The sequence below is a fragment of the Equus asinus genome, chromosome X, assembly GCF_041296235.1.
Source record: "Equus asinus isolate D_3611 breed Donkey chromosome X, EquAss-T2T_v2, whole genome shotgun sequence".
Taxonomy (NCBI): Eukaryota; Metazoa; Chordata; class Mammalia; order Perissodactyla; family Equidae; genus Equus; species Equus asinus.
The window spans coordinates 103,222,602-103,249,624 of NC_091820.1; the positions used below are offsets into that span (position 1 = coordinate 103,222,602).

Below are 27,023 nucleotides of genomic sequence, written 5' to 3' on the forward strand. Positions count from 1 at the left end.
TAGAGTCAACATCAGCAAGCATTATATGGACAGTAAGACATCAATCCTCTCCCATAACAACGGCTATATAAAATATCTCTACGTAAGACAAGCCCCTTGACAGATTCAAAACATAGTGAATCATACTGTAATATAATAACATGTCTTTAAAATACCATGATGGCTTCTCAGTAACACAGTAAGTTTTATATTCTCTTCCTCAGTGACTTGAGTGAGATACCTAAAAGTGTGAGTGAATTCATTTCCTATCAAAAACACTAGAAATGAAAGGCATTTAAAAGTACTTTACCTTCAGTTCTCTCATTTATCCCTCTAAAATATATATGTATATCATTCTTACTATAATCCTATCTACTCAAACATTCAAAATTTGTAGGGTAAATAGAAAAAAGAATACCAATTAAACACTATATTATGAAATATGTTGGAGGGCATTCAAACACATAGTGGAGGAAAATTCTATATAGTTTCTTATTATGCCATACTATCACTGATGATGGGGATGATTACTTCAGGGGGTAAGGTGCTAGAAGATAAGCTGCCCTTTACCAAGCAGGCTGGGAGAGAAGGCACTCTATAATAAGCAAGGGCATGGAGATGTAAAAGTGCACACCAGTTTTAGGGAACAGGAAGGAGTCTGACAGTCTTCATAACTTGCTATGGTCTCTTCCAGACTTAACATTTTATGAATTTTAGGCACTGTTGAATATGTGTTCTCAAGAACCCTCATAAGAGGCAGAGCAGATGCAGAATCTTCTGCACTTTCCCTGTTCCTTACCTGCCCCGGGTAACATCCACTTTGGGGGTTGGTATTGCGGGGAAGTATCTGTGTCAAAGATGGGAGGGATTGCTACTTGACAACCCCACTGTGTTTAGGACAGATGCCTGAAGATGGAAGAAATCAGACTTTTAGTAGACAGAATAAAACTATTCCTTCAAAATCTGGGACTCTAATTTCTCATTTACAAATGTTCATCCAATGTCTGTTATAAGGAACACATACATGGAACTTAAAAAAATACCCAAATAACTAAAAGCAACATTTCATGAGGAAAAGAACTTGGGAAGTTAAGCATTTTAAAGTAGACTAAAACAGAATAAACATCACTGAGTACAAGAGATTGTATCTCGTGTCTGATAATTACTTTGCACAGGGCAATGACTATTGGAACATTCAATACATATTATCTAAAAATAGCGACAATTTTTTTTTCTTTTCCCAACATACAGAGGGAAGAAATAGGCAATTTCATTCTTAAATGTGTTATTAAAACATGTATGAGTTCCCAAAAGGACATAAGACATCAGCAAATTCAGAGACAGGTCAAAGTAGAAAAAGGGATTTGAGCCTGTTGAGAGGAGGTGCTCAATGACAAGAAAATAAGGAAAACAGTTCACAGTAAGACAAAGATTGAACATTTTTGGAAAATACTTTTACCATACAGTTTAAGGCCACCTACATACATTGAAAACAACTCTACAAACTAGAAAGGGGCTCAAAACGAAATTAAATACTAATGGAAATGTTTATCTGAGGGTAACCAGACATAGGTTTTTAAGGAATTTTCCTCCTTCTGAACATTTTGTACCACTATGTTCTGAGAAACCTTTGGAAGAAAGTTAACTCTCTCCACTTTTCCAAGCCTGTAGACAGGAACAGGAAGTAATCACCTAATCTAGGTGAATCCTCCCAGCCAACTGGCAGCCAATACCGTCAAGTCAATAGTAGTTCTCAGGGAAATGTAGTTGCATGTAATCAGTAAAAGTACAGAAAAGCAGTGTAAATCTGAACAGGAGACTCCCCATCCCAAGTTGTCTAAGCTTCTCTTTTAAGACTATCCTACTGATGCAGACCAGATTAGAAATATGTTTGTGGGAGGGGGTACAACGATGAAAAATGTATATTTACTTAACAATACTTTACCATAAATCCTATCTGCCCTGTCATACCAAGGCAAAAGCAGTGGTTAAAGAAAAGCCTCAGACATTTGCAGTCCCCATTTAGGCAATTTGCTCTTCTTTAGAATGAAATTCTTTAGAATGAGATTTGTAGGTGGTAACGTTAACAATATAATATCAGTCCCCATCAATATAATACTAATTACTATAAGAGTAATTCCACAAGCTTATTTACACTGTAGGTAGATACAGGAAAAGAAAGTAAGCCCTCTGGCTTGGTTCTTTTCTTCTGCCATCAAATAATGATGGCTTCTCAACTGTACTCAGGTTCCTCAGCAAATTGACTCAAACATCCAACTGTATTACTCATAACATCCAACTCAATACCATAATTCCCAGGATCTAGAAGCTCAGAGAAAAACAGAAATGGTGGAGTCTTCCTTCCACCACTAAGTTAAAATCTTTCATGTCCTATTTCTACACAAAGAAGCTATATATCTCATTCTCAAATTATATAAACTGAAGATTCAATTTGTGAAAATGTACTCAATATGGTTAAATCCTGTATTAGTCTGCTTGAGCTGCCGTAACAAAATACCACAGAATAGGCAGCTTAAACAATAGAAATTTATTTTCTCACAGTTCTGGAGGCTGGAAAGATCAAGGTTCCAGTAGGGTTCTGTTTCTAGCGAGAGCTCTCTTCCTGGCTTGTAGATGCCTGCTTTATCCTCACATGGCCTTTCCTCTAAGCTTTCAGAACGAGAGAGACAGCGAGTGTGCAAAAGAGCTCTCTAGTATCTCTTCTTATAAAGACACTGATCCTATTGGATCAGGGCTCCATCCTTGTGACCTTATTTAACCTTTTATCTCGTTACAGGTCCTACCTCCAAATACAGTCATATTGGAGGTTGGGGGGGGTCAACATATGAATTTTGTGGGAGCACAAATTCCCAAAAAAAGACTTTACCACATAGTTCAAAGTTTATATAATAAGGTATCTAAGGTTATTAGCAGAAAGAGATTTTAAGAGATTACCTATTTCCTCTTCATTCTACAGGTGAAAAACCAAAAGTGATCCAGGCAGACTAAGTGCAGAGTCACCAAACTGGTTATTGTTAGAACCTAACTAGTTCTCCATATTTTCTTACTACCAATTTAATTTTTTCCCCCAGTATAGGAAAAAGAAAATTGTGAGTAACAAAGTGAGATGTCTTCTAAAATACCAGAGAATAAGAAAATCCCAAGAATACTACACAGTACCACACAGGTGAGCATAAGCACAAATCTCCTTCTCCTCCTCCTCCTCCGCCTCCTCCTCTTCCTCCTCCAAGGAGGGGAGAGAATTAGCTGAGAAGATACCAGAACAAACTGGAAATGCTGGATCAGCCTAGAAACACTAGACCAAATTTACAAGCTTCTATACTACTCCCATTTAGAATCCCATAGCAAAACCTACCAGTTTATCTTTGACGGCTTCCCAACACCCTTTTTTAAAAAAATTATTTTATTGAGGTCATATTGGTTTACAACACTGTGTAATTTCAGGTGTACATTATTATGTATCAGTTTCTGTATAGACTGCATCGTGTTCACCACCAATAGTCTAGTTTTTATCTGTCACCATAAATATGTGCCCCTTTACCCCTTTCCCCTCTGGTAACCATCAATCTGTTCTCTTTATCTATGTGTTTGTTTCTCTCCCACATATGAGTGAAATCATACAGTATCTGTCTTTCTCTGTCCGACTTATTTTGCTTAGCCTAATACTTCAAGCTCCACCCACATTGTCTCAAATGGCATGACTTTGTCTTTTTTATGGCTGAGTAGTAGTTCATTTGTGTGTGTGTGTGTGTGTGTGTGTGTGTGTATGTACACCACATCTTCTTTATCCACTCATCCAACACACTTTCTGATTCCCTCTCAACCTTCTTGCTTCATTTTTCCTGTTGTATAGCCAGTCTTCATCAAACTCAGGTGTTCTATCTAATATCTACTAATTTCCACCACATCAAAATTTCCATTTACCATTGGTTAACAATTATTTAGCTAAGTATTGATCTGAATGTTTAAGTAATTCATATTACATAATGAGGCTTTTTAATGAATGAATCATTAATGAATGAATGAGGCTTCCAGATAATTTGAAATTCAAATTGATAGGAAGCCCTGAAAGGAGAGGAATAGGAGGGGGTAAATAGAATGGGGGGTGGGGAGAAGGTAAGGTTTTCAATGCATTTCTCATCCACACCAATCCTTTACTGCAGATAAGGAAAATACATTAAATCACCATTATAGCCTTATACCACACTCCTCTCTCCAACCTCTGTAAGAACCCTGCATCCCATGGGGCTCAGGAAAATAAAGAGACGCTGCTTAAACAGACAGCAAGGGTTAGTATAGAAGACCACAAATGTCTGAAAGTGGGAATCAGGAATTACCAATCTTTCAGTACTCTGCCTGGTGTTCCTAGAAATTTTATCCTAGCAGGATAAAATTCTTCTTTCTCCCATTTTTATAATGTTAATTTAACTGGCAAATGCTAGAGGAGGAGAGGCAGTCTAAAATCTTACAGATGATTGGGAAGGTTAAAAGTGTGTGTCTTGTAAATCAAGGGTAATCACCACTGACATACAACCAGCCAAATCACAAGCATACTTTAAAGGATTAGCTTGATTCTGCCAATTTTTGAACTGAAAGGACTATTTCTTCCTTTTAGCAAGACCAAATCAACAATTTTCAGTAAACCTTTTAAAAACTTCAGTCTCAGATTTGATACAGTGTGATAGTCTGTTACTATTTTGTTTTTTAGAGCTTCAAATTAGATGAGGAAGACTATCTGCATTGGGAAAAAGATTCTATATTTGCACATATTTTCTTAGTTTATACTGCAGTGGGTCTTAAATTTAATATCTGGTAGCATTTTAAGGATGAAATACTTATGTGTTTTCTTCTGGTAACAGAAACAAACCACAAATCTTTATTATCTGAAAATCTAACTCATAAAATAAATTTTAAATGACAAATTGCTATAGATTTCCAAAATGAAATTTCTATTTGGAATTCCTATTCTAAAACCATTTGTTCAAAGAGCTTTAAGGTTTGAGACTCGGTCTTTACTATGAAAAGAATTACTTTAATATAAAACAGGCCAGGAAAAAAAGGGTGACCTTCTCCTGAAGTGTTAAGATTTCTAAACTCAATATAAGCAAAACTAAGAGAACTAGGAGAAGTAGATCAGGGATTTTAGAATGAATATTGATTGATAGTCAACCCATTTTTTATGCCATTAAAAATTTTTATGGAACTGTATTTCAGTACTTCCATTTGACTATTTGTATGCTGGACAGTCAGGGAATCAACTACGGGATTTTTTGTTTGTTTTGTTTTGGGTTTTGTACCTATATCTTACCTTCCCAGCTAATGACCTGTCTTCTACCACCTTGTCTTATCCTCAGAACCCATTAAATCACCAAAAATAGAGTAGTTAGGAAATAAATATGCTGATTGATTTAAACCCTAATATACAAAAAAGGCTGGAAAGTTATCCAGCTTCTGCATTCTAGATTTTTATCGTTTCCCACTCCAAGGAGATCTGATGTAACATGCCACCTTAATAAGTAAGAGCGGCAATAAAACTGTGATATACTTCTTTTTCACGTGTTTTGTGGGTTTAGAAAGGTAACAGTTTTGATTTGAAGGTGCTTGTATTGGATTACTTGATCCTTTGGGAGAAAGGAGCTGGATAGACTCAGCTTTGTAGCACGAATTCGGCAAGCCCTTCTCATTTTAAGGGGAAGAAGAAAGGCAGGATCTAGAGACAAAGTACTCAACTGAGACCATATTTTGTATCAGGGCTGCTTATGTTGGCTTTGCCTTTTTTCCTCCCCCTCCTCTTTTACCTTTCAGAACAACAGTTCAACCTCTCAAGAACCTCTACTATGAAATACCCAAGAGGTGGAGGGGTTTGTTGCATGGAATTGACATCTTCACCTCCAAAGTGCTTCTTTTAAAAATCGACTTTATTAAAGTATAACTTATATACAATAAAAGCACCCATTTTAAGTGTAAAAGCCAAAAAATTTTGACAAATGTATACATACATGTAACCTAAACCACAATCAAGGTACAGAACATTTCCATCACCCCAAAGAGTTCCCTCGTGCCTCTTTGCAATCAATCTCCTCCCTACACTCCCAGACCCTAGCAAACAGTAGCCTACTTTCGGCCACTACAGTTTTGCCTTCTAGAATTTCATGGAAATGGAATCATCCAATATGTCGTCTTTTGTGTCTAGCTTCTTTCACTTAGAATAATGCTTTCAATATTCATTCATGCTGTTTGGTCTTTTTTCTTGTTGAGTACTATTCTATTGAATAGATATCCCACAATTTGTTTATCTACTCACCCACCGATAAACATTTGGGTTGCTTCCCATTTGGGGCTATTATAAATAAAGCTGCTACGATAATATTTGCATTTAAGTTTTTGTGTGAACATAAGTTTTCATTCCTTTTAGGTAACTACCTACAAAGAGAATTGCTGAGCTATGAGTAGGTGTATGTTTAACTTTATAAGAAATTGCCAAACTATTTTCCAATTGGCTGTACCAATTTCCAGAGGCTGTACTAACTACATTCCTACCAGCATTGTATGAGCATGCCAGCTGCTCCAAATCCTAACCAACATCTGGTATTGTCTTTCTTTTTAATTCAAGTTAATGGATAGGGGTATCTTATTGAAGTTTCAATTTGCAGCACTCTGATAACTAAGAATATTGAGCAACTCTTCAAGTGCTTAATATTCATTCACATATCTTCTTTCGGGAAGTACTTGTTCAACTTGTTTATTCATTTTTAAATTGGATCGTTTCTTTTTATTGAGTTGTAGGCTTTTAAAAAATATATTCTGGATACCAATCTTTATTACATATATGCATTGCAAATATTTTCCTAGTCTGTCATTTGTCTTTTTATTTTCTCTATGGTATCTTTTGAAAAGTACACATTTTTTATTTTGATGAAGTTTAATTTTATGAATTTTCCTTTTCTGGTTCATGTTTTTGTGTCCAATAGAAGACCCAAAGGTCTTTATCCAAAGGAGATCATGAAGATTTTCTCCTCTTGTCTTCCAGAAGATTTATAATTTTAGCTTTACATTTAGGTTTATGATCGATTATGAATTACTTTTCGTATATACTACGAGGTAAAGGTTGAGGTTCATGTTTTTTTGTTAATATTTGGTGATGGGTTTTTGTGTGTATGTACTTGAGGAATATTGGTCTGTGGATTTCTTGTAATATCTTTGTCAGTTTTTGGTATCACAGTGAAGTCAGCCTCAGAATGATTTGAGAAGAATTCTATCCTCCTCCATTTTCTACAAGTTTGGTTTATTTGTTCCTTAAGTATTTGACAGAATTCACCGTTGAAGTCATTGGAGTTTATATTTTAATTATGGGATGACTTTAAACTACAAATTTAATTTCTTTAATAAATATAAGGCTATTTAGATTTTCTAGTTCTTTTTGAGTCAGTTTTGGTAATTTGTTTCTTTCAGGGAATTCTATTTCATCTAAGTTGTAGAATTTATTAGCATAAAGTTATTCACAGCATTCCCTTTTTTCCTTTTCATCTCTGTAGGATCTGTAATGATGCCCACTCTTTCCTTCATGATATTGGTAATTTGTGTTAATTTGTATCTTTTCTCTCTTTTTTATCTTCATTAGTATAGCTATAGGTTTAAAATTTTATTGATCTTTTCAAAGAGCTGGCTATTGGTTTCATTGATTTTTCTCTATTGCTAATTTTCTATTTTACTGATTTCTACTCTTCTAATATTTGATTCCTGTTACTTACTTGAAGCTGAATTTGTCCTTCATTTTCTTGCTTCTTAAGGTGGAATCTCTGATTGTTGATTTTAGATTTTCCATATTTCACAGCTATAAATTTCCCTCTAAGCACTGTGTTAGTTGCATCACACAAATTCTAATGTTGTGTTTTACATTTAGTTCAAAATATTTTCTAATTTCCCCTATAATTTCTTCTTTGACTCATGATTTATTTAGAGATATACTGTGTACTTTCCTAATATTTGTGAATTTTCCAGATTTTGTTATTGATTTCTTATTTAATTCCATTTTGGTCAGAGAACATACTTGGTATTATTTCAATTCTTCTGAATATATTCAGGCTTGGTTTCTGGCCCAGAATGTGGTCTATCTTAGCCAATGTACCATGTGAATTTGAAAAGAAAATGTATTCTGGTACAGTCAGGTCCAGTGTTTTATAAATGTCAATTAGCTACAGTTAGTTGGTAGTGTTGGTTAGGTTTTCTAACTCCTCACTCATTTTTCATGTCTACTTGTTCTATCAGTTATAGAGTTAAGAGTGTTGAAATATCCAACTCTAATTGTGGTTTTGTCTATTTATCCTTTCAGTTGTATCTGATTTTTCTTCAAGTATTTTGAGGCTCTGTTAGGAGTAGACACCTTTTAAGATTGTTGTCTTCTTGATGAATTGACCACTTTATCATTAAGAAATGTCCTCCTTTATCTCTGGTAATTCTGCTTGTCCTGAAGTCTAATCTGTCTCATATTAATAGTCACTCCAGCTTTCTTATGACTAGTGTTTGCATGATGTATCTTTTTTCCATATTTTTATTTTTAACCTATCTGTATCTTTATTCTTAAAGTGGGTTTCTTATAGACAGTACATATTTGGGTCTTGCGTTTTTATGCAGCCTTTTTTTTTTTTTTGATTGGCCCTGGGCTAACATCTGCTGCCAATCCTCCTGCTTTTCCTGAGGAAGATTGGCCTTGAGGTAACACCAGTGCCAATCTTCCTCTGTTTGATATGTGGGATCCTTGCCACAGCATGGCTTGATAAGCAGTGCTAGGTCCTCATCCAGGATCTGAACCGGTGAACCTTGGGCTGCTGAAGCAGAGCACATGAACTTAACTGCTACGCCACCAGCCCAGTCCCTTTATGCAACTTTTTAATTGGAATATCTAGACTACTTACATTTAATGTAACTTTGATATGATTATGTTCAGGTCTACCATCTTTATACTCGATATTTGTTTTCTGTATTTCCCACCTGTTCTCTGCTCCTCTTTGTCTGTCTTCTTTTGGATTAAGTGAATATATTTTAGTATTCCTTTTTATCACCATTATTAGGTTATTAGTTGTGCCTTTTTTGGTGGTTGTTCCAGTTTGTATATGATGCATCTTTAACTTACTGAAATCTACCTTCAAGTGATATTACATCACTATACATACAAGATAAGGACCTTAGCAGGATACTTCCATTTCACTCCTTCCATCCCTCGGGGCTATTGTCATACCTTTTGCATCTACATACCTTATAAATTCCATGATAGATTAATTTTGCTTTAAACAATGACTTAACTTTTAAAGAAACTTTAAAATGAGGAGAAAGTCTTTTCTATTTACCCTACACTTACTGCACTTATCTGGCACCCTTCATTACTTTGTAGACATCCAAGTTTCTATCTGGTACCATTTTCCCTCAGCCTGAAGAATGTCCTTTAGTATTTCTTATAGTTCAGGTCTGCTGGTGACAATTCTTTCAGTTTTTGTTTGAGAAAAATATATTTCATATTCATTTATTTTTGTTTGAATACTTTAAAGATATTTTCCATTGAAGATAGGATTTGAGGTTGACAATACTTTTTTCTTTCAGTACTTTAAAGATGTCATTGCATTGTCTTCTTGTTTGCATTGTTTCTGAAGAGACTTATATGATTTCTTGTCTTTGTTCTTCTGTATGTAATGTGTCTTCTTTTCCTCTAGCTTCTTTTCAAACCCTCCTTCTACCACTGGTTTTCAGCAATTTGATTATGATAGCCTTAGTGTGGTTTTCTTTGTGGTTATCCCACTTAGGGTTTGCTGAGCTTCTTGAATCTATTGGTTTACAGTTTTCATCATAATTAGAAATTTTTAGCCATTATTTCTTCAACTATTTTTTTCTGCTTATTCTTCTCTCTGCTTTCCTTCTGGGGCTTCAATTACATGTATGTTAGTCGGCTTGGTATTGCCCCCACAGTTCACTAAGGTGCTCTTTCTTTTGTTCAGCTTTTTCCATTCTCTGTTTCACATTGGATAATTTCTATTATGTCTTCAAATTCATTGATCTTTTCCTCTAATCTGCTATTAATCTCATCCAGTGAATTTTTCATTTCATATACTATACTTGTTAGCTCCAGAAGTTCTGTTTGGTTCTTTATATGTCTTCAATTTCTTTCCTCATTATATTGATGTTTTTCTTTCAATTGTTCAACATAGTTTCATAACTGCTTTAAAGTCCTTGTCTGCTAATTCTATAACCATCATTTTGGGTTCCGTTTCTAATGACTGACTTCCTCCTGATCATGGGTCACATTTTAGTGCTTCTTGGAATGTCTAGTAATGTTTTGGATGTTAGATATTATAATCATTATATTCTTGAGCATTTTGATTTTACTGTCTTCCTTCAAAGAGTGTTAAAGTCTGTTTTGTCATGCATCTAAAATTTTGGTAGATAAATTATTTTTCAAGGCTTGGTTTTAAGTTTTGTTAGTTTGGGTTCAGAGTACCCTTTACTGTAGGGCTACATTAGCCCTACTACTAAGGTGTGATCTTCTGGGGTCTCTACTGAATGACCTGGGTGTGCAACAAGGTCTCTCAACTCTTGCTGTAGGAACTCAAATGTCTCCAATTCCTGTATGAGCTCTGGTAAATTTTCAGCTTACCCCTCCTGAGGAATTGTTTTTCCCCAGCCCCATGGTGTTTCTCTCAACACATGCATAGATTCACATTCAGCCACAGATAAAGGGGACATTTATGCAGATTTCTAGAGCTCTTTCTCTGAGTAGCTGACCACCCCCCCCCCCCCGCGCCCCCTGCCCCTCACTCCAGTACTCTGCACTACAAATTCCTTTCTCCTAGGCCTCCCTGAGTTCCCATCTCTGTCTCATCAATTCAACAAAACTTCAGGCTCTGCTTGGGTTCCCTCTCACAATGCTATGGTCCAGAAACTGACTGTACACAAAAAGCCAGGGTGACTATAGGGCTCACTTTGTTCCCTTTTCCTCAGTGACCACAGTTATGTGCTACCTGTTGCCCGTTGTGTGAAAACAGTTGTTCCACATATTTTGTCCAGTTCCTAGTTGTTCGCAGGATATGTGAGGCAAAAGGGAACAAGTCTTATATGAGTTACTCCGTCATGGACCAAAGTGGAAGTCCCAAAGCATTTTAACACTGAATCACTTGAAGAGTCAAACTCTGTGGTAGGTTTCACATATTAAATGTGGAAAAAGCCTACCACAAATAGTAGAAGACTACAGCAAGCAGAAAAATGGTTCAGGAAGCAGAAAGCAAAAGGGACAGATCTCTTCAGCTTTGACAGGTGGTGAGCCCTTAGAAGACTATAAAGTGACTCAACCAATTTCAGGGGTAACGCACTGCTCAGAACAAAAGGTTAGAGATGTCACTCTTAAAAAATATCAAATCAAGAGCTCTAAAATCCAAAGTAATGAAATACAAAAATCAAAGCAGTCAGGTAAAAACTGAACTTGACAAAAGTGTCAGTTACCAGTCACACTGATATTTCCTTCTTTAAGCCCATGCCAAAAATAGCTCTCTCCTCTTATTCTCCTTCCACACTTAAAAAATAAAAAGTAAATGCAATCTGAACAATCTTATTTACAGCACCGAAAAAACCCTGAGGAAGTTATTAATAATCATGGATGATGTCTGATGTATGTGTGTTTTGTTATTGCTATTTTTAAAGGGCTATTTTTTCAGCAATGACGATTCAAACAATCTTATGGCACAGCTATTTACCTCACTACTGTACCAGACAACACTGAGTTTCTCATAGTCTTAATAGTACAAATCTTGTAATCACAACGTCATATCTATAGAAGGGCAGTCACCTAAGGACAGGAACTCCACATTAAGAAAACGAGATATGCAAAGTTCTTTTATGATGGAACAAATAGAAAAATATAATTTGATACGTGCCTTAAATTAGCATATAAAATTATTTTTTAAATTTCCCATTAACACATCAGGCAACACCAGGATAGTTAAATGTTCAGAAAGTAAATTGAGCCAGCTTCTAATCTGCGAGGCACAGAAAAACCTAAGTTTCCACAGAAAATTAGGATAGCAGTAAGCAAGCCAGTGCAGAGCCTATAAAAAAAAGCAAAATCCAGGAATGACACTGGCTGAGAAACTGAGGTAATAAGGTAATGAAATGAGAAGAATAATTGTTTACTTTCTTATTTTACACTTCTCTTTAGGTAGTCCTATATAACTGCCTACTTCAAAGGCTGTAACTTTGTAAACAAATGAAACAGAAGCTAAACAAAAGGACCAAACTCCCTGGGAAGATAAACAACACAGCAGACCTACCAACAAGCACAAGTACAACAACTTCCTCTGTATATTTAAATACTCTGGTTTAAAAAGTCTCCAGTTGAACTGCTAGGTACATGGCAGACTAAAAACTAGCCAAAGGTGGCGTCTAGGGTCTGGAAATGATGGTGACCTACCCAGCTTCATCACATCAATACGACAAGAAAGCAAGATTTGCCACCTGAGCTATTGAACATGCTCATCTCTGAAGGCTAATTTTTCCCTAGAGTCTACCTAGTCCTCTTCTTTAAAATCACCAAGAACAATACTCCAAACATGTGCTTTTTGGACAAATACCACAGATAAAAAATGTTTTATTTTAAACTAGGGCTGTCTCTCTACTTCCAGATCTGAAATGCACCTATGGAACCACATACTCAATCCAGGGTTCTATACGGCTGTAGAAGCAAAGACCAGGGGAAATGTAATTTCCCACTGGGCCTACGTCTCCCTCACTTCTTGGCATTAAACACTAATCGAATTTCCATTTAAAGATGCAGATGTCTGGATTATACGTGTCTCAGTTGAATACTGCAAGATTGATGAAAAATCTTTTTATTTGAAAAGAGTCTTTCAGTGACCAGCTTCATGCCTTCAAACTTAGCCAGCATCTTTGCTCATTCTGCCAATGTAAACATACCACAAAAGTATCTTTTCTTCAAAGAAATGAAACTGAGCAGTGGCAAAATTAATGTAATTAGCTATAATGAACAGCTAATCAATTAAAATTGTTTTCTATAGGAACATATTCCTCATTTTGTATTGTAAGACAAAAAAAATGCCAGATGATTGTTTTTACATATAATAAAATAGTTCTCATATGGACTACAAAATTACATAATATATGTAAGCATCTAGCCCAACGCATGATTCACTAAAAGATAGCTCTCTTTTCACCCCAAATATGTCTGAGAAGATCAGTTTGAATTAGAGATGTCGGGATTATAGTTTAAAATGAAATAAATGTAGTTTTATTACTCTGGGGTACACTCACACTTACGTGCCCATCCCCCTCCTTCTCTACTAAAGTGGTACTTTAATTAACAATAAATGAAAATAACTGGTAATGACTGCATCAATTATTTGTATGTAAATGGAAGTTCTTTTATACCTAGAACAAAACCAACCTTTATTCCATCCAGCCCGAATGATCATCAATTCCACATATGGAAGAGGAAAATATGATTGGAAAACAAATCAATAAGGTTTTTGTTGCTGAAAATCTGGGAACTTTGAAAAAATGTTCAAAGCAGAAAAGGAAAATTCTACCTGAGAATAAGACAAAAATCCTAATTTTTAAATTACAACTGTACAAAAGAATAAAAGACAGACAAAAAGTAGCATTTTGCAAATGATCATGACAATCTGTACATGTTTCTGTGTATGTGTATATATATCTATGTGTATATGCGCTACTAAAAATAACTTTTACTGAACATTTATTATGTGCCAGGACTTTTTCAAGTGTTTACATGTTATAACTCTTTTAAATCTCTATCACAACCCCGTGAGGTAAATACTATTATTATCCTCCATTTTACAGGGACGGAAACTGAGGATTAGAGAGAGCAATTAACTTGTTAGTGGTCACATAGCTACTAGGCGGTAGGGCCAGGATTTGGACTCAAGCATTGTGGCTCCAAGGCCAACTCTCTTTAACCACATACTAAGAATGTGTGTGTGTTGTTTGATACTAAACCAGCTGGAAAATAGTATTCCAATGTGGAACTGAATCATTGGCTTTAAAGAAGAACACCTGGAAATTAGAGCTAGCATAAATAAAACTGTTGACAGTGACTGTGTATATCATAAAAATTAAAATAAACAGAAGATTAAAAACAAAACACTAGAAAGAAGAAATGCTCTAATGATGAATATCTTGAAAAAATTATTTCATAATAATATAAATGGACTGGGTATTACTAAAAAGTATTTCATTGAAAGAAAGGATCAAAACATTTATACAAAATTTTTATTCACTATAAATGTAATACATGTTCACATAAAAAAATTGGGGGGAAATACAGAAAAATAAAAAGAAAATAAAAATCACACAATCTCGCAACCCAAAGAAAATGAAAATTTACAAGATCTCCTGACGGTCTTTTTCTACGGAAATATTTTCATGTAGTTAAGATGGTACTGTAAGCTTTTGTATAGTTTGTTTTCCAGCTAAATTGCATAAACATTTTCTTAAATGGTTAAGATTTTCAAGAATATTTTAATGGCTCCATATTTCATCATATGGGTGGAATAATTTAGGTAATCATTTCCTTCTTGTTAAAACTGTGGGGAACGTCTCTGTGCATTAAAGTTTATCCATATCTCAGATTTGTTTTCTAAGGATAGATTTTTTGAAACATAATTACCAGATCAAAGCGTACAAACATTTCTTAAAGCTCTTGATGCATTTTACCAAATTGCTTTCCAGAAAGAAAGTGCCACTAAAAACAAAAACAAAAAAAATTGACTTGAGCTAAAACTTCAAGAATATTTATTTACAACCAGCATTTATGAATCATTTTAATTGGTGGCAGCTGCTTTAAATGTTCTCATTGTTAAACCAGTAAAACACCACAATGGAAACAGACTGTCTTAATTTAAGGTCAAACGGCAGTTATAGTTTAAAAATTAAACTCAAGTATATTTGCCTCATGGTAAGAATGGCTTCTTTCCAACTTGCAGACTCCCTGTTCTTCAAAACTTTTAAAACACTTATGCCAAAAAACTTATTCTACGGTTTTATGCCATAAAACTAGAAGCATCTGAGAAGCCTGCTTTTTTATACTGTTTTGTTAAATGTAGTAGAGTTGAATATTTAAAAATCCATCTATTTTCAATGTTCTTCATGTAACACACTATATGTTAAGACATTACATTTAAAGAATAAAAGATAAACACAACTCTAAAAGTATTTGTTGTGGGATTGTCTCTCCAAAAATGTTTTATCCCTAACAGCCTTCCTCTAAAGTCTGTCTTTAAGTGCTGGGCCATGTCCTTACAGTCCAACTCTATCGGGGTTGCTCACAACCATACAAAAAAGCAAGGTCTTAGTCCAAAGAGTGGAAAGTAGGAACTGCTAAGGGCTCTCAGAGATAACGGTCCTTTCCTGAGTTCATCTTCCTAATAACTCTTTTAGAGAGTCTACCAGAGGTCACTGATAACTACTGCAATTTAGTAACTTTATGGTTTGAGCAAAAATTTAAAAGTGCTTTATTCTTCTTTACTGCACACATCAGCACATATCACTCCCTGTGTGTTTATTGTCTAGCCACTATATCGTAAGCTCCAAGAGGATGGTTAGTCTTTTGCATGGCTGTATGGCTAGCCCCTGACACACAGTAAGGGCTAAATATATGTTTGTTGGCTGAATGACATAATTTAATCTAAAAGATATAGTGAGAAGCATACTAAAAGAAAGTTTTGTTGTGGGTCTCGGCCCAAGAAATACTGGTTTTGAATGTGTAGTGGACATCTAACTGTGGCACACAGAATTTATATCAAAGGCATAAACCGCTCTCCCAGGCCCTTAGGTAGAGTTTAAAACTTTCACAGTTTAGAGAGATCTCTGAAGGAGATAAATGTCTCAGGGATAAAATCAGGGGGAAACCTAAGAGCAGCTTTGTTCTTAGAATTCTGGTGAGTGGGTAAATCATATACCAGAACCTCAGAGTTCAAACCAATGTGGTATAGTAGGATAAAAGTGCTGGAATAGGGTGGGAAGGGCAGAAATAGGGATGGAGCATCCAAAGACACAGGCCCAAGGCTCAACTCCACTATCCATTAGTCAGAAGACCGTGAAGGAGTCATCCAATTCCCCACATCTTCAGACATGTAAATGTAAGATGTGGACAAGTGCACTGTCTGCTTGATGGACTGCTACAGGGACCCAAGGACACTAGCCATTTAAAAGGTCATGGAAACTGCCAAGTGTTATAATGCCATGTCAATAAAGGTATAATTACTAAAGCTGTCATCATTTTTGGCCAATGAGACTTCTACTAAGTAGCCCCTCAATCACTGTTAATTTTCTTCCTTGGATACCTGGCAGAAGTAAGGATAATTGAGTATCATAAATTAGTTTTATAATTTGTTATAGTAAGCATTATAAGTTCTCAGATGGTTCTTGAATGGATTCCGTGTCTGGGGAAATGGAAGATTCTGGTCTTGATGGGTACACCATGAGAGACTGTGCCTTACTCAAGAAAGTGGGTCAAGACTTTAAAAATATTAAGGAGGAAAGTGAGAGTTAACATTCAATGAGAGCATACTATGAGACAAACGCGATTAGATGCTTTCACATGCATTTTACTCTTCACAGCAACCCTATTAAAAAAAGGGGCATTATTATCCCCATTTACAGATCAGAAAACTGAGGCTGAGGGGTTGGTTTACTGTAGCCTAAGACACTACTAGTATGGGGCAGACCTGATGTTATCAACCAGGGCTGACTCCAAAGCCACACAAAAGTTTTATCATCTCCAGATATGAATAAGCTTGCACACGATTTCCTTTTTTGTTATTTTAGTCATTATTGTGGTTGATATATGGGTTAACAAAAAATTCTAGTCCACTCTATACCATCAGGAACCAGATTAATAGTAAGAAAAATCTGAACCACAGAACAAAGGTGATTCTCAGTCTGGGTAAAGCAGTTAAATCTGGCCCCTAGGGGCAAAGTAGGTACAAGAGACATTCACAGCCCATTAAGCATACACTGAATGACTGCTTAAAAGATTTCTTAAGTAAACTCAGGATATCCTTGGCAACTAGAAAAGTCAATTTCCAGTATTCCCCATCTGATAAACATCCTCAGGTTCAGGGGTTTACAGGGAGGTGACTAAGGAAGTCTGTTATCCCAAAAAAATATACCTAGGCCAAAAGAAATACTCTATCCGAAAGTTCCCAGACAAAGACCTGGTAAGAGTCTCTTCTCCTCTATAGGAACAGAACACCAGAAGAAATGTTTAATCAAAACAGTAAAACTGGACATCAAGGAAATGGTTCCAGAGGCAGGAGGGCTCCAAGCAAAAGCTAGTTAAATCATGGCAGGGCAGATTCAGAGCAAAAAAAGAGTAAGTTGTCAAGTTTCAGAGCTAAAAATCTGGGGGCAAGAGATAAGGACAACTGACAGCAGAGCCATCTTCAAATGCCTGAATTTTTCCAGGTTTGGTCAACGCAACTAGAAACAAGGTTTGGTTTTACGTTGCTCTGATAGACTTCTAGAAAGCAGAGAGCGTCCTCTCAGACTGCAAGAATCTGGGAATCTTCTTTAAAGAAACCCAACATCAGGGTAGCTAGGGAGGATTCCGATACTGCTGCCCCTTTCCGGGCAAATAAAACAGAATCTTAAAATGTCACTGATAAATAGTTATAAGGTGAAGGCTGTGGCCATGAATGGTAGGTTCACAGGCCCAATCCTTGGTAGGTATTCTTCTCAAGCCATCAGATACCAAGGAATGTGACCTAGGTGGAGCCAGAAGACAAAATTAGCCTACCCTTTAAATTCCTCTGACCCTGTATCTATATTGGGTGGGGGGAGGCTGAAGTGGAGAGGAGGGAAATAGTCATAGAGGAAGTATGCAATCAAGCTTGGCCAAGGCCACAGAAAGTGCCAAGGAATGAACCACCCAGAGGTCAGTCTGAAATTCATGGAGTTCTCCCAAGGTAGTCATCACCAGTGACAGCAACAGAGGTTAGGGCTGAGAAAAGCCAATGCTGAAAGCCTTAATGAGCTCTTCACATCCTTTCAGTATTAGAGTAAATATTACCCTCTCAAAGAGACTTTTCCTCAACGTAACTAAAGTAGAGGATAGCAACTCTATTATTCTCTATGTCAATCTCTGTTTAATCATCTCAGATAAAAATTAGTTCAGTCATCTGTTTCCCTTACTAGACTATAAGCTTTATGAGAACAAAGAGACTATGATATGCCCAGTGCTTAGCACAGTGCCTAGAACGCAAATGCTGAATAACAATTTGTGGAATAAAAAATGATTAGTCTATAACAGTGATTCTCAAAGTCTGGTCCCTGGACCAGCACGACTGGGGTCACCTGGGAACTTGTTAGAAATTCAAATTCTCAGGCCCCCCCCAGACCTACTGAATCAGAAATTCTGAGAGTGTGGCTAGCAATCTGTGGTTTAATAAGCCCTCCAGGTGATTTGCATGCATGCTCCAGTTTGAGGACTACTGGTATATAACAAGGAGGTAAAAAAAAATTCACCCATCAAGAGTACAGAAATATACGTTTCCTGGTGGTGGGAAGTATAAAGGTAAAGATTCTTTTATTTTTTTCATATTAATCTAAGTGTGTTTCTTTTTTAAGATTTTATTTTTCCTTTTTCTCCCCAAAGCCCCCTGGTACACAGTCATATATTTCTAGCTGTGGGTCCTTCCAGTTGTGGCATGTGGGACGCTGCCCCAGCATGGCCCGATGAGAGGTGCCATGTCAGCGCCCAGGACTCGAACTGGCAAAACCCTGGGGCTGCTGAAGCGGAGCGTGTGAACGCAACCACTCGGCCACGGGGCCGGCCCCTAATCTAAGGTTCTTAAAAATTTTTTTACTGAGGTCACATTGGTTTATAACATTATATAAATTTCAAGTGTACACCATTATATTTCAATTTCTGTGTCAAGTACATCATGTTCACCACCCAAAGACTAATTACTGTCACAGTACACATGTGCCCTTTTACTCCTTTTGCCTTCCCTCCTCCACCTTTCCCCTTTCCCCTCTGGTAACCACTAATCTAATCTCTATACCTATGTGTTTGTTGCTGGTAAAGATTCTTTTCTAATATGGGGTTGGAATGCTTCGTCAGGTCATCCACAATTCTGAGTCTGGTATGCACACAACTAATATTTTATCTGGAATGTCACAAGGATTTCCAAACGGAGGTTACGAAGTAGGGATCTTGAACAACTTACCCTCTCTGAGCATGTTTCTTTATCTGTAAGAAGGGAATAACACCAACCTCACAGCTTGTAAGGATTAAATGAGATTTAAAAATTTACCCAAGTTCTAATACGCAGTGAACAATAAATGGCAGTGGTGGTGCTTCTTCTTACTGATCTGTTTTTGAGGCTGTGAGGATGAGTATCTCACAGGAACAGTTTTCAACCTCCAAGAATGCCCTGGGAAGAAAGAAACTGGGCTGTTTTTCAAAAGGGTAATACCCAAATGCTAAGATACAGGTAGCTTGGTGAGAGTGTAAGGATATACCATTTGCTGGACTCCAGAGCAAGGAGATGCCAAAGAACAGAGATAAGTTAACTCATGAAGGGTTCAAGCAAGGGGAGGAAATAAGATGGGAATACAAGTACAGATTGCTGGCAGTGGGTGAAAATTGCTGGCAGCGAGAATGGCAGCATTGAAGAGTAAGGCTATGCTGTGATGGACTCTCCAGTTGGCAAGAAGGAAGTCCTTACATGGCTGGTGTCTATATTTTCCAAACCAAAAACTGGCACAGAGTCAGATGAATATGAGTATACTTATGGACACAATGGGACAAATTGAAGTCAGAGCTGTCCTGGGAAATCCAGAATATATGGTTACTGTCTGGAAATGGTCTATTTTTAAAAGAACCCAACACCAGCATGGCTAAAGAACTGCATGGAGTTTCACAATACCCTCATACAGTCTCTGGTTGTGACTCACCCTGAATGATGAAGGCTGTATGGGCACATGACCCCTAGAAAACTTAGAGGATGCATGAAAAGTTACTTAGGGTCATCTTTTCGTTCTTACCATCCCACAAGATCCTTATGGTTTCATAAATTCATTGGCCAAAATCAGGAGACCTTGGTAAAAGATGATCAGGCTTACCTCGAGTATCTTAGATTAGTTACTACTGCATTTTAATACCAGTTCAAGAGTTCTTTTGGACATTTCATTACCTTCACTGGTAAGGAGGGACACAAGGTCCTTCAATACTAAGTCATGTTCATGAGTTAACAGTTTCTTGTGATCCAATGGACAACTACGCAGAATTTTATAACCACTGGTTATAAAACATGGGGCCGGTTAGAAGAGTTAATAACTTTACTGCCAAGTGATTTTGTCAATTATGACACCTGTTATCAAGTCGGTCACAGTTGTGAAGGTAGCAGGTTTAAGAAAGATAAAAGAATGCCGTCTACTGGAATTCAAGAGTAGGATGTCAAAAGAGGAGGATGAAGGATCAACCACCTCTTACTATTGCGTCAGTTTTCCCTCTGGAGACGCTTTTCCCAAACAGAAGTCAAAATGCAGAGACACACTAACTGGTGCAGTAATCTAACGTGACTGAGACAAAGGAGGCGCTGTTGAATCAGAGGATCTCCCACTTCAGGGAAATGGCTATATCTCCAGACCTAGTGGAGTCAGAACTTTCAAATCATTCTGGTTTCCTCTCGAACTCTGGAAAAGAGAGGCTACCTTGTTGTCGTAGTTAGAGAGAACACATCCAAACATCAGGCCTCAGTCAGAGTGACAGCAATTAGCATAACCTGATCTAATTTCATTCTGGAGCAGTTCACACCTTCTTAGGTAACCAAGAGCTCCCTGGTTTCCTGGGTATCATCATTCTGGGGAAGAAATTGGTGTGTATATTGCTGCTCAGAATTCCTCACCTCAACCATTTCCTGTACTTCAAGCTTCCAAGATACCAGTCTGCATGGCACTGTGTAGTAAGCGTTAGAGCTGGGAATACTATGCCCTTGGAGGACTCAGTCTGTTATCCGGAGACAAGTCAAAACTAGGTATTCAGGGAATATATTTATCTGTATTAAGAGAGACTACAAAGAAAGCTAAGAGGTTTTCCTTGTCCCATTCTTTCTCAACAGAGAGAATGGGCTAGAGAGTGTGGAGGGCCATCCCACAAGGATAAACAGAGATGAGAAGCCAGACTGCAGTTGATAGGGTCAATTTAGTACAATAAACCTTTACGAAGCACCTTCTCTACTATGTGATATGCCTTGAGGAACAAAAATAAAAAAGGTCTTCCCTACTGTTCAGGAGCTTATGGTCTAGTCAGTGAAGGAGAGAAACACATGAATAGAACTTAATATAAAGCAGCAAATGATAAGAAAATAGCTATGAATGAGAAATGATTGGCGCACAGAGGAAGGCCACTTAATGTGGGAGTTCAGGGAAGCAAGAAAGAAGAGGAACACGACTTGGGAAAGTACTTTAGCTCAAGACCTGTGGCTTGGAGCCACCAGATAGTATAAATTGAAAGTAGAGTAAAAAGAAGGCGAAAGGCTAGAAAGTTCCTGAACAAAGAGTTGAAGGAGTACCATGGCTTTTGGACTTTTTTTAGTGACAAAGGCTTTGACAGGGTAGAGAGTTCTCTGTCAGCACACCCACCCACCCACCCACATATATACCCTTACAGAAGATTTGATTTGGTGGAGAAACAAGGAAGAAAAGCAGGTGTGTAAAACACCCAACAGAGTGCACAGCAGATAATAAGGTGTCAACAAATGTTATTTCTCTTGATTTCTCTCCACAAGCTCTACCAGAATTTCAGGAGTCAGGCTGTGCTCTCTCAGGAGCTGAGAAAAAACGGGAGATCTCTCAAGTATACCTGGAGTCAAAAATATAGACCTTACTCCTCAGAGCTTCAGCAGTGAATAGCTGACAGAGTTCTCCAAAATCCACTGGGTAATGGCACACCCCTTCTCTTTGGATGAACAGTGTGAGCCTAACATGAACCTCTACATCACCACCCACAACATTGTTCAGTAAAATGCCAAACTATACCATTTCTTTCCCGTACTATTATTTGTACCGATTCTTGCCTCTCAAACCTAACTTCACAGCTAATCCTATGAAGACCAGAGTCCCCTCTGGGCTAAAGCATTCCAATGTTCCCTTCAACAATGACTCTGTTTTAAATGTGACCAATCTCTCACTCTGACTCAAGCATATAATTTCCCAATAGGTCAGAAATCAAGTCAAAACGAATGAACAGATGCTTGAATTTCAAGTCTTTCCGCTCTTCCCTCTCCTGATTCAAGATTTCGCAAATATCCTCATTTCCTGATGGTTCCCTGAACAAAACTACTCAATCAGCTCTGCTTATAATCCTCACTGATTGGAATGTCTACTCCTCTCCCCCAACATTAAATTCTAAATCCTTATGATTTGAAACATAGTTTAAAATCTTCCAGCGCCAGCCCTGTGGCTGAGTGGTTAAGGTCACGTGCTCTGCTTCGGTGGACCAGGGTTTCACAGGTTAGGATCCTGGGCGCGGACATGGCACTGCTCATCAGGCCATGCTGAGGCAGCATCCCACATGCCACAACTAGAAGGACTCACAACTAAAATATACACCTATGTACTGGGGGGCTTTGGGGAGAAGAGAAAAATAAAATAAAATCTTCCATGAATCCTTCCCCAACAAGTAAGTTCATTAACTTCAACATGACTAATATGCCTCCCCATTTTCACGTCTAATAATCATGAATACTCAACTCCCCACTATCCACATGTGGCCATTTCCTCTCTTTCGGTTACTGGCTTGGAGTATGGCCACTCCAGTGAAGGCACTGAAGCAAGGTAAGGAATGCACACAGACAGCTCACAGAATGAGGGGAAAAGTCAAGAAAAGGAGGCAAGGAAATTACTATTTTGCACTATTTGCATCAGGGTCTCTTACAGAAGCAGGGATAATGAGAGGCGATTACATATTTACGTAAAATTTAATTACATCAATTTATGTTAAAAAACATATCTCGTAGCCACAGAAATAGCCACCCGCTAAGTAGAAAAGATGGTTTACTTGCATATGTCCCAGTGGAAGAGCAAGTTGGTAAGTTATTCTATTCATACTGGAAGTTTACAGACCAAGATTAATATGAAATGTATGTGTACATAAACACACATAATTACAAGGTAAATGTGTCCATTCTATTCATTCCTGTAAGAAAGCTTGCCAAACCAAACTATTCTTTAAACTCCTATTAGTCCACAGTAAACTGTCAATACGTAGATGACACTGAAGTGGTAGTTGACAGTGACCTTCAATACCAGCTGAATGAAAAGCTATCCAGCCAAGTTCAGGAGAAAATTAATCTTTAATCATAAAAACACTCAAGAAAAGGATCTTGCATGTTACAGCATTCTTATAATTGTACTAGAAGATATACTGTAATTTACTTAGTATAGCCAAGAATTTATAGAACCATGATTCAGAGTTGCACACAATCTGATTTTAGCACTAAAGCTGAAAAATAAAACCTAATGGAATCAATCCAACTTGCTTTATTTCCTGGAATACAGGTAAAAACCCATTATAGTTAACATCAGGATAAGAGAGCCTCTATACAACAAGGCTCTATCTCACAAAAAACCCACAATAGTTGTTGATTTGATTACGAAAAAGTTATTTACAGCAAATAATCAAGGAAAACAAATGTTTTCTTCTATCCTCTTCCAGGAACAGTCACTGTCTATAATGAAAAAATATTTATGTGCTGCTGGCAAAGCAACTTTCACTTGATAATTCACTGTGAACATAAGATCTGAAGAGACTTTCCCCCACAGTTTTATTCAGCACAACTTCCCCAACCCCTACCTTCTTAAATTTTATACACAAGCAAACATAATCATCTAATATGGGTGTCAAGTCCATTCAGTGCTTATGCCATGGGCTTAATCTTCAGAATCAAGCTATTTTGCAACTACTATTATCTATTTTACTTGTCACTTCTTTAAGATTTATGCCAATTAGGTTGTATGGTTAGTCGGCTAATTTTATTTAGTTACATTGCTAATATAAAGTTTATACAATAGAAGATGCATTAAAAAATGTTTCCATTCTTATTTGTGTGCGATATAAGTTTTAATGAAATATTTAATGCAATTACAATTTCATAAAACATTTCTAGTGCTTAACAGTAAGGAAAAGGCCAGCGGTAAAAAATGGACAATTTTCATCCTAAATCAATGGCGTATAAAGTTAAGACCCGATGAAATTAGGTATTTTTAGGGCACAAGATTTATGCAACTTCTAAGAATGGTACTTACTGAACACAAGCATATAATACATATAGAATACTTTAGGTTCTCCATGAATAGAGCTTTAAAATGCTTTCTTTTATCTGTAACAGTATACATTTCTTTATACACATTATGAATTCTTAAAACACCCTTAGAAGGATTATTCTTATTCCCATTTTTAAGTATTCAGTGGAACTAAAACCCAATAACCTGCTTGCAATTTCACAAGGAGTTCAGCTACTCTGTTTTCTGCATTTCAATACTATAATGCTTTTAATGTTTTGAATTTCAGTACCCCATTATTAGTTGGTTGACTTCATGACACACTCTTTTTCTCTCCTACAATTGTGGTATGTGTGGGTATTTTAATTCAAAATAATTTTGGCTTAAAAATTTTACAAGACCTTTTGAAGTGTCGAGGGGCAGACTACAAAATGCACTGCTCCCAAATTTTAAACAAAAATTTACTCAACACATATATAAAACAATATTCTATCTAGGTAGGTAGTGGAGTGAGGAGGGGAGGGGAAGGAAGATACACAGATGAAGACATGTGCTCTTTGGTATCAAAAGAGCTTACCATCCAATGTGGGAGATAGACATGTGCACAAATGATAGAAAATATTTGATGGCTGAGGTATTGGGGAGGGGTGACAAGGGTTAAAGGTCGGGGTCAAGGGTGGAAGGATGTGCCAAGCTATCGACTTTAAATTATACTCCATTATCCTACATATGTATTCTAACTTATGTGCAAAGAGATATACATGTAGAGGTGCTAAATACAGTTATCCAGATTGTCTTCTGCTCTCCAAGCCATGTACCTATGGTGCTGCATCCACCCAGAGGGCACTTTTTTCTAGTTCACACAAAGGCAAAGTATGTGCTAGCAGTGGCCCTGAATACATGTCTCCTGTCTTTCCCTATACCATCAATGCTACAATCTAAGTGTCCATCAATAAATGACTAGTTAAATAAACTACAGTACATCCATACAGTGGAATAACTTGCAGGCATTAAACAGAAACAGGCACCAGAGTCTAGTTAATTATATCGTGGCAGTTTCTTAGTATTGATAATACCCTATAGTTAGGTAAGATATTACACCAGTGGGGGAAGCTGCATGATAGGTACATGGGATCTCTCTGTACTATTTTTGTAACATTTTGTGAGTCTATAATTATTTCAAAATAAAAAAGTTAAAATTAAAAACAGAAGAACTAGGCATTTCTAGGCATGCTGATGTGGAAGTATCTCCAAGACTGACTCTCAACTGCAAAAAAAAAAAAAAAGGTATAGAAAAGGATGAATAGTATGCTATTCTGTGCAAAAGGGTAAGTATATGTACATAAATGCTAGTATACGCATAGACTACCTCTGTAAAATACACAAGAAACTAGTGGTAGCCTCTGGAGAGGGGAACTGGGTGGCTGGGAGACCGGGGTGGGAGGGAAATCTACATCCCCTTGTCCTCTTGTGATGTTGGAATTTCATACCATGTGCACGTACTACCTCTTCAAAAAAAATTCATTCCAGGAGCACAGTGTTCCTGCCAGAAGGTTTTAAAGTATCCCTTCCATCTGGTGTATTCCCCTTCACCCAGTTTAGAAGACCCAGGGATTATGGGGTGGGATTTAGAGATAGGTTCTTCCACTGGTTCAGCATTCTTGGTTCTCCTACTAGACTGTGAGCTAGTTACTCAAGGTCAAGAGATCACAGCATTAGCTGTACCTTAGCTGTCTGGCATATTTAGGGATACTGATTTTCTTGAATTAATCTGACCTCTTATCCTGACCCATCCTTTTGACCTATTCTTAAAACCCCAGACCTAGAAGGATTCTTCACCGTTGATTCTGTCCCTGGAATGATGTTTAAAAAACTAACTTCTTATTAGTATAAGTCACAACCAGGTCAACAACTGTCTATCCATAGACATCAATGCTCAAAAAGATGCAGGCTTATTCTAGTGAAGGCAAGATTTTTTGTGGGAATATGGGTGATTTATAAATTTCCTTATTTTAATATCTGTATGTCTGTGAACCAGATGACTCTTCAGTCATCTTAAGTAAAATCTGCCGCCTATGTTCATCATTCCCTAACTTGTATAGGTTTTATTTGTCCCTCTATAAGGCACCTACTTATTTGTATTACAGTTATCTCAGTGCATAACTTAGCTCTCTTACTAGAGTATAGACTTCTTAAGGGCAGGAAAGCCTTATCTATCTCATTATTCCCACAGTAACTAATATCTAGGTCAATCGTCTTTGAGGAGAGTTCATTTAATTAACATTTCATAATTTAAAAATTAACTTTAAAAATAGAATTTAACTTATAACTGAACTAATTTGCTTAAAATAGTACAGTGGGTTTGTTGTGAGGGCAAACAAAAGACTTTAACAAGTATATTACAGAAAGGAATTATACTATCATAACTAACAAGCCTTATCCCTTGAGGATGTTGCTCGACTTTAAGCAGGTTGAAACCAGCACCTTCTTTATCTATATACAGAACTGCATCCTTTCTCCCCTCCCCAACCTTATACCGCTTGCTTCTAAGCTGAAACATTACTACAAAATTGCTAAGCTACTCTCTCTTTAAACTTGGTAAACAAATGCTAAATAAGGAGACAAAGATCCCTAGGGGGAGAGAGAAGAAGATGGCAGTCCCTTCTGAGAGCACCAGTTCAATAGCTTCCTACTTACAAGGAATCCTGCTTTGTCTGCTG

At 37.1% G+C, this 27,023-nt stretch overlaps 1 protein-coding gene and 1 long non-coding RNA gene across 3 annotated transcripts in view; one reads left to right on the forward strand and one right to left on the reverse strand.

Moving 5' to 3' along the window:
- Positions 1 to 27,023, reverse strand: part of AMMECR1 (AMMECR nuclear protein 1) — a 107,639-nt gene that overhangs the window by 59,686 nt on the left and 20,930 nt on the right. The window lies entirely within an intron of this gene.
- On the forward strand, positions 893 to 12,807 carry LOC139042790 (uncharacterized). The gene is made up of 2 exons (XR_011499923.1): positions 893 to 3,166; positions 12,200 to 12,807. It is a non-coding gene; the product is annotated as an uncharacterized lncRNA (long non-coding RNA).